This window comes from Zalophus californianus, chromosome 14 (genome assembly GCF_009762305.2).
Source record: "Zalophus californianus isolate mZalCal1 chromosome 14, mZalCal1.pri.v2, whole genome shotgun sequence".
Lineage (NCBI taxonomy): Eukaryota > Metazoa > Chordata > Mammalia > Carnivora > Otariidae > Zalophus > Zalophus californianus.
The window spans coordinates 16,965,236-16,977,854 of NC_045608.1; the positions used below are offsets into that span (position 1 = coordinate 16,965,236).

At 49.7% G+C, this 12,619-nt stretch overlaps 1 pseudogene; it reads left to right on the forward strand.

Moving 5' to 3' along the window:
- The first annotated feature begins 11,549 nt into the window (after window positions 1-11,549).
- Window positions 11,550-12,315, forward strand: LOC113913281 (annotated as a pseudogene).
- Window positions 12,316-12,619: the final 304 nt, after the last annotated feature.

Here is a 12,619-nt window from a genome sequence, read left to right on the forward strand (position 1 = left end):
CAACCGATTGGATGTTGCTCACCCACACTGGGGAAGGCCACTTGCTTTATTCCGCTCAGCAATTTAAATACTAATCTCCTCCAGAAACACCCTCACAGACATGCCCAGAAATAATGTTTCACCTGCTATCTGGGCGTCCCTTAGCCCAGTCCAGTTGACATGACACATAAGATCAACCACCACAATATACTAAAAATTCACCTTTTTAAGGGCACGTGGGTGGCTTAGTCAGTTAAGCATCTGCCTTGGGCTCAGGTCATGATCTCAGGGTCCTGGGATGGAGCCCCACATCGGGCTCCCAGCTCTGCGGGAAGCCTGCTTCTCCCTCTCCCACTCCCCCTGCTTGTGTTCCCTCTCTCGCTGTGTCTCTCTCTGTCAAGTAAATAAAACCTGAAGAAGAAGAAGAGGAAGAAGAAGAAGAAGAAGAAGAAGAAGAAGAAGAAGAAGAAGAAGAAGAAGGAAGAAGAAGAAGAAGAAGAAAGAAGAAGAAGAAGAAAGAAGAAGAAGAAGAAAGAAGAAGAAGAAGAAAGAAGAAGAAGAAGAAAGAAGAAGAAAAAGAAAGAAGAAAGAAGAAGAAAGAAGAAAGAAGAAGAAGAAAAAGAAAGAAGAAAGAAGAAGAAAAAGAAAGAAGAAGAAGAAAAAGATAGAAGAAAGAAGAAAGAAGAAGAAGACGCTTTTGGTACTCTGTCCGGGTCCTATTTCCCAGCATCCACTGTCCAGCCCCCAGGAGTGTTGCTGCTTTTTTCCAGAGAATTGCCTTCATCTAAGGGGTCCTGCCTCACCTAGGAGGTTCTGACACCTCCAAGTGCTCCCCCACCCAGGAGCCTGCAAGGCAATGGCTAATAGAAAGACAGGGAAGACTGGTCCTCTTGCCTGTGTGGAACAAATCTGTGGTGTAATTTAGACTCCAGAGCACCTTGCTCTCTGCCCCAGCTATGGATAGATCCCAGGCCGAGGCTAGACTTTATTATGCCCCTCCCCTGCCCTAGCCTGCTTTGCTCACTCCTTCACTGGATCAATGCACCTGAGTCAGACTCAGCCTAAGATCACCACATTTCACAAGAGATTGAAAAATTATCCATGTCAATATCAGATACATCCCCTCCCTGCTTCTGCTGTTGGAAATGATGGGGAAGAACGTGATGCCCTTCCCCAAGTCCCCTTTGACACTGACCCTGTGACTGGGCACCCCATCTGCACTCCCCAAGCATCATGCACTTTCCTTTGTGCCCTTACACCCTTCACTGGTTTGTTGACTGTCAATTGTCTCTTCCTAACTTGATCTGAAGTTCTCCAAGGGTACAAACCACATCTGTCTCAGTTTCTACCTTATCCTCATTATGCACCAGGCACCCCAGGAGAGTCTGACAAATATTTGGTAAAGGGTGTTTCCTGCTGCAGCGTTTATGATACCAAGCGATGGGAAACAACCCAAATGTTCATGAAAGGGAAATACCTTTTCATCGGTGCCCATACCAGAAACCCTGGTCCGCTGGGCTTGCTTACCACTAGGCTTCTTCCTTGCTCAATTTCATAGATTCACATGCAGCCAGCAGCTCTGGACCCGGCTGGCTTGCTTCCTTTCTTGCTTTCAAAAATTTTCTTTCTTTATTTGACAGAAAGAGCAAGAGAGCACAAGGAGGGGGAGCAGCAGAGGGAGAGGGAGAAGCAGGCTTCCCCCTGAGCAGGGAGCCCAATGTGGGGCTCGATCCCAGGACCCTGGGATCATGACCCAAGCCGAAGGCAGATGCTTAACCGACTGAGCCACCCAGGCGCCCCTGGACCCAGCTTTCTTGATGCCTTAATTGAGGTCACAGAAGTCAGAGAAATCTCAAGGTGCCTTCCAATCATCAGCCACCTACTTGGGAGCCAGCAGAGGGCAGAAGAAAGGGCATGGGACTAATTTGGCTACCAAATTTGGCTTTCCCATATATATATATATTTCCTATATATATATATATATTTCCTATATATATATATTTCCTATATATATATATTTCCTATATATATATATATTTCCTATATATATATATATATATATATATATATAGACACTATGATCTAGAAATTCCATCACTAAGAATTTATCCTAAAGGAACAATCAAGGATTACACATAAAGGTTTAGCTAGAAGGATTACTTATGAGAGTGGGGGGGGGGGAAACGGCAACACCCCTCACTAGTGGAGAACTGTTAAGTGAATTAGGCTGCCTTCACACAAAATGCTACGTGCATTCTTTATGCAGTTTCTAAGAAGCTGTTTGAAAAGCGAAAACAACTAGCAAATGAGAGATGTCAAGTGTCAGGCAGAGCTTGATTCCAATTCTTGCTGTACCCTTTATGAGGAGGGTGACCTGAGTTTTACTTCATTAGCTTCCCTGGACCTCTGTTTCCTCATCCACACAGTGGGCGTGCTATCAGATACCTTGTATGAGCCAGGAGTGGCTCACGGCTGAAACAAGTACCTGAGTTCACTGGTGCAACCCCACAAAAGTTTATTTCTCTCTTGTGCTAAGTCTGATGCAGATGCGCCTGGGTAGGTAGACAGCCTTATGCCAACCCATAGACTCAGGGATCTGGTTCCTTTCCATCATAAGGCTCCACCATCTTAAACTTCTTTGTTCCCTTCCTGGTGAACAGGAGAGAGAGTGTGAAACACTGGATGGGATGCTTCATGGCCAGGGTGGTGGAGGGTACGTTGTCCCTTCTGCCCACACTCTATAGGCAGCGCAGGCACATGCCCCCCCCCCCCCAGATGCAAGGGCGCATGGGGATGTGGTCTGGTCAGTGCCTGGGAAGAGGAAATGGGTTCCATGAACCCTTGGCTTTGTTTCTTCATTCCTCTGAATGAATGAAGTGGCACATAGTAGGTACTCAAATATGCCAGGGTTTTCTCATTCCCTTTCCTTTATGATTGATTCTAGGTGTGACTGCCCTGACTTCCAAAATCCATGTCCTCCTGAAAAGTTTTGTGTAAATTGAGGCAAGAAGTTTATCCTTGGGGGCAGGGTAAACTGGGGGGCAGGGTGTCCATTTAAAGGAGCCCTAGAGAAGAGGTGATCCCGTCCGCCACTCCACCCTCTTCCCACTCAGATTACTCTCCAAAAAAATATGAGTCCCACAATATTTCTTTTTCCCCTAAGGCCTTCAGTGGCTCCGCATTGTTTTAAGGGCCGAATCTAAGCCCCCTCCCCACCTCATGGGGTCTGGCCCCAGCTCATCTCTCCAGCCCCTGCTCCTTTTGTGGCTTTCTTCACCCTGTCCCCACTTCTTTCACTTCCAGAACGTGCCCTGCTCCACACCACTTTCCATGCCACAAAGAGGCCCACCCAGCACTTCCTCAGGAAAGTCCCCCTCTCCGACTCCCCAGTCTAGACAAGGTGCCACCGCTGTACCCTCATGTAACTCTCTCTGCTTTTCCTCCACGGTGATGAGCTGCTTTTGTGATTTAATACTGGTCTCTCCACCAGACTGTAAGCTCAGGAGGGCAGGAGTAGCATTCATTTATATAAACTGTACGTACCTAGTCCTTTATTCTCCTCATCTGTAAAATGGGGATGATAACTGCCAAGGACTGGATGTCACCCCTCCCCACTGAAATTCACAAATTCACATGTTGAGGACCTAATCCCCAATGAATGGTATTTACAGACAGAGCCTTTACAGAAGTAAAGAACCTTAAATGAGGTCATAAGGGTGGGGCTCTGATCGAATAGGATTAGTGTCCTTATAGAAGAGACCCTAGAGGGGAACCTGGGTGGCTCAGTCGTTAAGCGTCTGCCTTCGGCTCAGGTCATGGTCCCAGGGTCCTGGGATCGAGCCCCGCATCGGGCTCCCTGCTCCGCAGGAAGCCTGCTTCTCCCTCTCCCACTCCCCCTGCTTGTGTTCCCTCTCTTGCTGTGTCTCTCTCTGTCAAAGAAATAAAATAAAAGACACCAGAGAGCTCAGTCTCTCTCCCACAAAGAGGACACACGAACACATGGTGAGAAAGTAGCCACCTGGGACTCCTGCGCGGCTCAGCCTGTTAAGCATCTGACTTTGACTCAGGTCATGATCCCAGGGTCCTGGGATTGAGCCCTGCATCAGGCTCCCTGCTCAGTGGGAAGCCTGCTTCTCCCTCTCAAATAAATAAATAAATAAATAAATAAATAAAATCTTAAAAAAAAAAGTAGCCACCTGCAAGCCTAGAAAAGAGTCCTCAGGAAGAAACCTACCTCGGGGCCCCTGGCTGGCTCAGGTAGTAGAACGTGCGACTCTTGATCTTGGGGTTGTGAGTTTGAGTCCCACATTGGGTGTAGAGATTACTTAAACATAAAATCTTCAAAAAAAAGTGAGGGATGCCTGGGTGGCTCAGTTGGTTGAGCATCTGCCTTCGGCTCAGGTCATGATCCTGGGGTCCTGGGATCCAGTCCCTTGTCGGGGAGGGGGGGAGGGGGTTGTCCTTGCTCAGCAGGGAGCCTGCTTCTCCCTCTGCCTGCCGCTTCCCTTGCTTGTGCTCTCTCTGACAAATAAATAAAATCTTAAAAAAAAAAAATGAAACCTACCCTGCTGGCACCTTGATCTTGGACTTCCAGCCCCCCGAACTGTGAGAAATAACATTTCTGTAGCTTAAGCCACTCAGTTATGGCAGCTCAGACAGACCAAGATGGAACAGAACCCACCTCAATGGTTTTTTGGGGACTAACTGTTAATACCTGTAAAGCCCTGAAAACTGTGCCTGGCATCTAGTTAGTCCTATTAACCGTTAAGCTGGTCACATACCAGATGTAAGTATTTGTGGAATGAATAAACAAACCCATTTTGCAAGTTTAAGTTCTTATGCAATGGTTTCCTTGAAATGCACTTAACTGCATTCTTATCCCACGATATTTGGACACAGATGAACTCCTTAAAAAGAGAATTTATAAACAAAAATACGGAGTTGTAAGAGGCTGTTTGCATCCCCAACTCTTTTTTTCCTAGAATGCCCACCAGAGGGCCCCTGACATCTTTCTCCTTCCAAATCAGGGTAGGCCCCAGGAAGTGACAGCAGCGGGGGGGAAAGAAGAGAAAGCTGAGTTTTCTCCCAGGGTTTACTCCACGCGGGTAAAGAAAGCTAACACAATCGTACGTATAGTCAGGTGGGGAAAAAAACCCAGGCGGGGTTGAAAAGAAGCAAGGTGGAGTCTTGGTTTCACTGGCCCTGGGCTAGTCTTGGGGACACCTCTGAACCTCAGTCTCCTCTTTTAGAAAACCGAGATAATCTTCTCTAGCACACAGAATTGTAGGGACAACCAAATAAAAGCCTTTTGTAAAAATGTTAGCTGTTGCTATGGAATCACTAAGTTGCAAGTACTTCTTTAACACACAGTTATCCAGTCAAGGTAGATAGTGCCGTGGTCCCCGCCCCCCACGCCTGGAGACTTGCCCAACGCAGTCAACCAATGTCTGTTGTTCAGCACTCATAATCTGAATGCATTCAGACCAGACATTCTTTTTGCCATAGTCTCTGCCATTACCTATTTGTAGACACTTGTCTTACTTTGCTTGTTTTGTTTTACCGACCTGGCCCCTAAAGGCCTCTTTTGAGTTTGTAACGTCTGGTCTAAATAGAAAGTTCTGTGCCAGTCAGGTGATATCTGGAATGCAGCATTATTAATCCCAATCACTGCTATTTATTGAGGTGGGCCCCAAGCTGTATGCGTAATATATGTAAGCCAAATATAGCCAGAGCTTCTGCATGGTGACTGACTTGGCAGAAAAAAGGTAATTGGAAATAACTCAAATCTTTTCCCAATCCCTTGAAAAAATGCAAAGGGGTAAGTAGACTTTGAAAAAGAGCTTTGTTATGGTGTAATTGACTTACAATAAATTGCACGTTTCAGGTGTGTCATTTGGTAAGTGTTGGCAACACCTGTGAAGCCATCACCACAATCATGATAATGAATACACCTAGAACCCTTGAAAGTTTCCTTGTGCACTTTGTAATCCCCCCCTCCCTGCCCTGCCTCTCTCCATTAAAGTAGAACTCAAGCGGGGCACCTGGGTGGCTCAGTCAGTTAAGTGGCTGCCTTCGGCTGGGGTCATGGTCCCAGGGTCCTGGGATCGAGCCCCACATCGGGCTCCCTCCTCGGCGGGAAGCCTGCTTCTCCCTCTCCCACTCCCCCTGCTTGTGTTCCCTCTCTCGCTGTGTCTCTCTCTGTCAAATAAATAAAAAAATATAAAAAAATAAAATAAAATAGAACTCAAGTAATATAAGACTAGAACTTTTTAATAACTTACCTTTGGTTTTGTTTTTGTTTTAATAAACATTGTCATCTACTTGTAAGGAAGTTAATTCGGAGAATTCACAGTGATACGGCTGGTCTCAGCTCTCTTGGTTTCAAGAGTAATTTTGTAATGATAGAAAATCACTGGGGCTGGTCATGACTCCAGCCCCTATGGTACTACATATTGCTCATTATCCACAGCGGACCTGCAGGGCCCACTGAGGAGGACGTTCTTTCCCTCCCTGCCCTCCTGCCACCTCACCTACCTTCCTCCAAAATCACCCTCATGCCTGTACCTTGAGGGTGGTTTATGAAGACCTTTACTTAAAGCAGTGGTTCTCCAGTTTGAGGCTTCAGAATCCCCTGCAAGTCTTAGGAAATGCTGACTCCCTGGGTCTGCTGTTGGATCTGCATTTCTAACAAGTTCTCAGGGGAGGCTGACGGGGCTGGTCCTGGGACTGCACCCCTGAGAATCGCCACCAGACTAAATCAATTGTGGTAATTCCTTCTCCTTTTTCCCTTGGTTGATTCAGAGCTAGCTAGACTAATGGGTGTAAGCAGCTCCTCCCTCCGCTTCTTCCCCGAGGAGGCCAAGATGCCTCAGTGAGTGGAGGCAGCCACTTTATGACCATGAGGGGAGTTGTGACTCAGTGAAGCTGATGCTATGGACTGGTGAGAAGGCAGATGGAGAGAATCTGGGCTCTTAATGATGCCACAGAGTTGTCCTTAGCTGCCCTGGGGAAGGCTGTGGGTGGAGGTTTCTGGGGAGAAGATGGGAGAATTTTAATCAAGGCTAAAAAATCACCCCTTCTTTATAGCTTTCACTTTGTTTCCCTTGTTTCAAGAACTACACTTTTGATCAGTCTTGACGTTTTCTTTTTTTCCATTCCCCCACTCATTCCGAAAATCTAAAAAGGGCAAAGTGAGGGTGGCCTGGGGACCCCCCCCACCAAACTTGCAACTGGTGTCTTAGGTGAGGGCGGTTTTGTGGAAGGTCATGTTCCTCTCCTGGAGTTTTGCTGACTCATTGCACAAGTGTCTGGCCATCTGCCTAAAATGACACCCCCATTTCCTTGCAGGTTGGGGGCAGGGTATGAATTTCCACCACAGATTCTAGGGAACAGCGGTTTACTGATCTGAAATCCAATTATTCCTGACCCAAGATTTCTGCGCGTTCAGGGAGGGTGGCATTCATGCTCAGTCATAACCTGGCTTCCTATTTTTAGTCTTGTCCAAAGGTCGTGGGACTTCTCTACAGGCAAACATGTTTGAGAGGGGCCTCCTGGCCTTTCGTCTATACGGGTTACCCTGATATGCCCTCGGTCCAAGCCTGTGGAAACCCCCAAGGCTGGCAAGACCACTATTTCTGTGCCAAGCTTTGGTGCAGGTGTCTTGGTTCAGACTGGCTCCTGCATACCCAGGATCCAGCCTCCGTCAGTTTTGCCCGCATCCCGGATCCTGAGGAACCCCAAACCATGTCTCCAGTCTTGGGATAGTTTCCATTTCTCAGAGGATGGGCACTGCTGCAACCTCTACCTCTCCAAGCTCCTTCCTCCACCAACCCTCCCAGAGGGTCCAGTGTCAGCTCCTTTCTACGGGCCTTTAGGAACAGTCCTGGCCTCTCTTCTCCGGGGGTGGGCATGACCCTGGAGTTGTGCAAAATGGCAGCCCTGTGATGTCCCCTTCCTGTCTGTACCGCCTACTTCCGTCTCCTCCCTTTGCACCGCTCCAGCCATCACGCATCTCTGTAAAAATGTCAGAGTCCCCACCGAAGCCCCTTTTTGTAAATTGCTAAGTACACATTTTCCCGGAGTCTGCTGACTATCAAAAGCCTTTCTTCTCTGGAGTTTCTGCTGACTCGCAGAGGGGAACAGAGGGACTTTGGTCTCACCATTTGTTGACTCCTCTGGGGGCAGGAGCGGGGAGGATGGGGTTGGCTGGAACAGTGGGGGTTTCCATGCCAGACAGGGGCTGGTCTTCTCTCAGTGCATGTAAAATCAAACGTATCTCCAACCACCAAGATTAATTTCCTTCTGAAAACATTCCCTATCTGCATGGAAAATTAATATTTCTCCAAGTCACAGTGTTTTGATTGAATTTCGTGAGAACCAGTAACCCTGACCTTATTATGCCAAGGGAACATTACCCCTCCCAGCTTGGGGTCACATTACAAAGACTTCTCACATGAGCAGCTCACAGTGAAGGGGCCAAAGTGCCCAAATAGCTCCTCTTTGTGTGTGAGTGTGTGTGTGTGTGTGTGTGTGTGTGTGTCTGTCTGTCTGTCTGTCTGTCTGTCCCTGGCTAGAGAAGGGGCAGAGGTCAATCTTGTTTGCCCACAGCCACACTTATTAAGCGCTTGGCACTGTGTCTGGTGCATAGTAAGTGGGGAATGACTGGAGGTGCTATTATCATTTGCAGCTAGTTACACATCTAATAGACATTCTTCCCATTTTTCCTTAGTAACAGAATCCTGATCTTGTCTAGAATAAAGATATTTCCCTGCTTCTCTTGCAACTGGGGGTGGCCATGTGACTGCATTTTGTTCCATGAACTGTAGGTAGAAATACCATGTAAGGCTCTAGGAGTCTGGGGAGCCTGGATCAGTTAAGCATCCCACTCTTGATTTCGGCTCAGGTCCTGGTCTCAGAGTCCTGGGATCGAGCCCCACGTTGGGGCGTCTTCTCATCTCCTTACTCATGCTTTCTCGCTCAAATAAATAAACAAATAGATCTTTTTTTTTAAAGATTTTATTTATTTATTTGACAGAGAGAGACAGAGAGAGAGAGAGGGAACACAATCTTAAAAAAAAAAAAAAGACGGGGCGCCTGGGTGGCTCAGTCGTTAAGCATCTGCTTTCGGCTCAGGTCATGATCCCAGGGTCCTGGGATGGAGACCCGCATCGGGCTCCCTGCTCTGCGGGAAGCCTGCTTCTCCCTCTCCCACTCCCCCTGCTTGTGTTCCCTCTCTCTCTCTCTGTCTCTCTCTGTCAAATAAGTAAATAAAATCTTAAAAACAATAAATAACAGCTCACAGGATTCAGGGACACACTTTACTCACCATTATTGGTTTATCAGAAAGGATATCATAAAGGATGCAAATGACCAGCCAGAGGAAGAGGTACCTAGGGCGGGATTCGAAAGGGTCCCTAGCACAGGAGCTTCTGTCCCCATGGAATTGGGGGGCACCACCCTCCCAGCACAAGGATATGTTCACCAACCTGCAAGCTCTTCCAACTGTCTCATTTAGGATTTTAACGGAGGTTTCGTGATGTAGGTATGGTTGATCAAATCACTGGCCATTGATGATTAACTCGGTCGGCAGCCCCTCCCCCCTCCTTAGAGGTCAGGGGTGGGTGGGAGGGGCTGAAATTTGTAATCCTCTAATCGGGTCCTGGTCTCTCGGGTCCTGGTCTCTCGGGTGGTGAGCCCCCACAGCGCCCCCGCCCACCAGCCGTCAGTCATCTCGTTAACATACAGAAGGACAATTTTATCCCTCTGGAGATTCCAAAGATCTTGGAAGGTCTTAAATCTAGAACGGGGGACTGAGGTCAAAGAGCAAAACAAAAGATGCTCCTATCACCCCTGTCACTCGGTTTTACAAGGGCTCTGTGCCAAGATCCAGGGACGAAGTCCAAATATATATTTCTTAGCTCATCAGTACCACGGTAACCTCCATTGTGTGGTGGTCTGGTCTGCCCTGCAGTGGCGATCTATCGTCTGCACCCTGCCCGGTGCCCTGGGAGTCTCTCTGTCTCGGGTGGTTGCCTTGAGCAAGTGGAGAGACCAGCAGGAGATTGGAGGGCAGGTCAGGAGCCGGGTGGAGGTGGAGGGATTTACTCCCTCCCACCTCCTGGCTTGAAGTCAGTAGCTCTGGCCCCTCGTGGCAGCCCTTTCCAAAGCACTGGAGGCTAGTTCCCACCTCTCACCTGTCCGGGCCCCAGCCCCCACCCCATACTCCAGCCCTTGGGTTTTCCTACATCTGCTCCCACTTTGGGAAAGAGCCCCTTCACGGAAAGCCTGCCCACATCATCTCATTTGAGAGTGCTGGCTGTATCCTGCCAGGAGGAAGTAGCCCAAAGGAGAAGTCCTCATCCCACTCTGTCCCCCCGTCTTTGGGTTTCCCTCCCCCAGAAACAACCCGTGTTCCCAGGCTCCTTTGTATCGGTCCATCCAGAAAGACGATCACATGGTTCTCGCCGGTCGATCTGTTTTAGATTGTCAATTACCTGCGAATCTCGAGGCCCGCGGAGGCGTGTGAATGGACGTGACTCCAATGCTGGGTCCCGAGGACCCCCGCCCGGTTCCCCCGGATTTCCCTCTCGTCCTTTCCTATCCCCACAAGGGCCCTGTTTGCAGGGGGGTGCACTCCGGACGCCATGGCTTTCTGGAATGGTTGACGTCCTAGATGGAGGCTATGACTGACTGATTAACATTTGTCCATCAGCGCGACGGCTCCTTGGGCTCCAACTCCAGTTCTGCCGCTCCCTCGCTGGGAGACCTTGGGCGAGGCGCTTCACCTCTCTTTGCCTGTTTCCTCACCTGTGAAATGGAGAGAATAACACCACCTACCTCACAGGGTTATTGCGAGGGTCCAAGGAGCCAATGGAGTAAAGCGCTTAACGTGAGGCTGGGCGCATAGTATGTGTTCCAAATATCTGCTATTCTATTAGGCTGAAAACTAACATTTCATCAATGCCGGCGACAGCTATACAGACACAACCGCGGCTTCCCTCACTGGATTATCACAACCACCCTGTGAGGACGGCATTAGCCCTGATGAGGAAACTGAGGCGCAAAGTGCTTCTTGGGACTTGTTTAGTCACGGAGCTAGTACACAGCAGAGGTGGCAAGTCTGGTCTGTGGGCAGCAAGGCCTAGCTCTGGGGCTGACGCGGGAAGTCCTGGCTAATGCATTTGTTTGTTCACTTCGATTCCTGGTCCTCGTCTTCCAGGAAGTCTCCCTGGGCTCTGGCTTTTGCTTCTAAACACACGGAGGGCAGAAGCCACATCGGAGACTCGCAAGGAGCTGTGTGAGGCGGAGTTTCTGCAACTTGCTTGACCCTGAGAAAATCGCCTAAGGTCTTGTTCAAAGAGGAGCTCTCCGTCCGCGTCTGCCAGGGTCTGATTCAGGAACAATGAGGGCGGGGCCTTGGAATCGGAAAGCTTTTTACCCGGCGCCCGGGAGTTCTTAGGCGGCGGAGGTGGGAGGCTCGAGCTGCTGTGCGCCCAAAAGACGAATCGGGGCCTGGCGTCCCCTCCTCGCCCCGGGCCGGGCCCTGCCCCACCTTATTCTTTCCGGTTGAGATGGGCTCAGCCAAGAGCTCCCCAGTCACTCCGGCGCGGCCTCCGCCGCACAAGCTTCTGGCCCGAGTGGCGGACCTCCGTTCACCTAGTGCCGGCATCCTGCGCACTCCCACCCGGGTGGAGAGCTCTCCACAGCCAAACCTACCAGCAGGGGAGCAGCTGCAGGGTCCCAATCAGGCCCAAGACACCTATGAAGACCAGCAGCGGAGAACCCCCAAGCCCACTGGTGAAACAGCTGAGTGAAGTACTTGAGACCGAAGCCCCCAAATCGAATCTGCACCCAGAGCCTGTTCTGCCCTTAGAGGCAACTTCATCTTCTGAATTGGACTTGCCTCTGGGCACCCAGTTTTCCCTTGAGGACCAGATGCCACCCTGGAGCCAGACTGAGCTCCCCTCCAAGCAGGTGTTCTCCAAGGAGGAAACAGACAACCCTCAGAAACCCCCATGGCCAGCCAGGGCTCAGACAAGCTCTTGAGAGACCCTGAGACTCCCCGATTTTCAGGTTCTAAGCACAATAGACGGAAAGCAAATGGCAAGGTACTAGGGAGATCTCCCCTCACAATCCTACAGGATGACAACTCCCCTGGAACTCTGACACCACGACAGGGTAAACGGCCTTCTCCCCTGAGTGACAATGCTAGGGAGCTAAAGGAAGGGGCGCCATTCTGGGAACTGGACGACTTCTGAAAACTGGAGGCCGAGTGGGGAGCAGGGCCAGGACCAGGGCAAGGAAAATCAGCACTTTCCAAACTTGGTGGAGAACTAGGCCGACTATGGCCCCAGCACTGGCTTCACGGGGGGGGGGGGGGGGGGGGGGGAGGGGGCTAGTGATGTTGCGTCCCCTCAACCCCATCTTTCCCTGGGAGACTGGAAAGGCTTGTTGTCTTCAACCCCCCCACCCAAACTCCCAGCTCGGGGACTGAGTGCTTTTTTGGGCTCTCTTTGTGTCTCATGTGTTTCTTGTATATTAAAGAAAGTGGTTAAAAAAAAAAAAGGCGGCGGAGGTGGAAATTTTTTGCAGCGTGGAAGTAGAGCGCCCTCTGCTGTCCCTGAGGAGGATGACATCAAGG